Source organism: Anser cygnoides, chromosome 30 (assembly GCF_040182565.1).
Source record: "Anser cygnoides isolate HZ-2024a breed goose chromosome 30, Taihu_goose_T2T_genome, whole genome shotgun sequence".
In the NCBI taxonomy this organism is placed as follows: domain Eukaryota; kingdom Metazoa; phylum Chordata; class Aves; order Anseriformes; family Anatidae; genus Anser; species Anser cygnoides.
This window is the reverse complement of record NC_089902.1, coordinates 3,228,897-3,230,444: the sequence shown is the minus strand read 5'-3', so window position 1 is coordinate 3,230,444 and position 1,548 is coordinate 3,228,897.

Genomic DNA, 1,548 nt, shown 5'->3' with positions numbered 1-1,548 from the left:
AGGTCACTTCCTCACTGTGATTTGTGCTATTAGAGTGTAGTTGTCAAACATGTTGTCCTTTAACCTGGCAAGTTGCTCAGCACCACACAGCAGTTAGCTCACACCAACCCCCCAAATGCTTATGTGTTGAGATAAGGGCAGTTTAACGGACCGAAAGGGAAGAGAAATAATAACAGTAGCTTTTATGATGATGATGATTATTATTATTATTATCTTTGTTGTTGTTGTTTTATTATTATTATTATTATTGTTGTTGTTGTTGTTGTTATGTACAAAGCAAGCTGTGCACAGTGCAATTGCTCATTACTTACTGATGTCCAGCCCATCCCCAAATGGTAGAACATTGTGGTAACCACCTGCACCTGCTCTTGTTTGACCTTCAACAACTCCACAAACGGAAGGCTCCTCCCAGAGACTGGGCAAGGTAGATGTCCTGGTTCCAGTTAGGACAGAGTTAATTTTCCTCCTAGTAGCTGGTAGGGTGCTATGTTTTGGATTAGGATGAGAAGAGCGCTGATAACATGCTGATGTTTTAATTGTTGCAGAGCAGTGTTTACACCAGGGCAAGGACTTTTCGGCTTCTCGCTCTGTCCTGCCAGCGAGCAGGCTGGGGGTGCAGCAGGAGCTGGGAGGGGACAGACCCAGGACAGCTGACCCCAACTGGCCACAGGGGTATTCCATACCATCTGGCGTCATGCTAAACAATATATAGGGGTGGCTGGCCGGGGTGGGGGGCCGGCTGCTCGGGGATAAGCTGGGCATCGGTCAGGGGGTTGTGAGCAATTGCATTGTGCATCACTTGTTTCTTACACATTATTATTGTTAATACTATTATCATTATCACTATTATTATTATTATTGTTATTATTATACTCCTGTCTTAATAAACTGTCTTTATCTCAACTCACCGGCTTCACTTTCCCGTTTCTCTCCCCCATCCCAGAGAGGGAGGGGGGAGGGTGAGCGAACGGCTGTGTGGTGTTTAGCTGCCAGCCGGGTTAAACCACAACAGCCCTTTTGGCGCCCAACGTGGGGCTCGAAGGGTTGAGATATCGACAGATTTGACCTGAGTGTATTAAACTAAAATTGGTATAAGTATTGGACCTGCTTAATAGTTGCTAGTCACGATGTTGATTACCTTAATCTCCGGTCTGCTGTGCCTGTTTTCCAAATTGAGTTTTATAGCGCGTTGCTTTCTGTATGTGCTCCCTGTTGCACTGTTTATCCTTTCTGGGCCCTGGTTTAAGATTGTTATGGTACTGTGCGGTGTAACAATGGCTTATGAAATGATGAAATATCTGGTCACAACTCTAACCTGGTATTTGTACTCAGCACTGACGTCGACTCTATACTTTGGAAACCATATCTCGGAAACTATTAGCAATTACACCTATTGCCTGTTTTCGTTAGGGAGCCAATCTGTGAAGGGGACAGGGGAAGACATGTTTCCCTACCTGTTCACTCTCCCTTTCTCCTTCACCACCCTCTTATCCCCCGAGTTAGTTATGGTGGTTCTCCGAGATGTTGAATATCCTTGGGATACTCAGA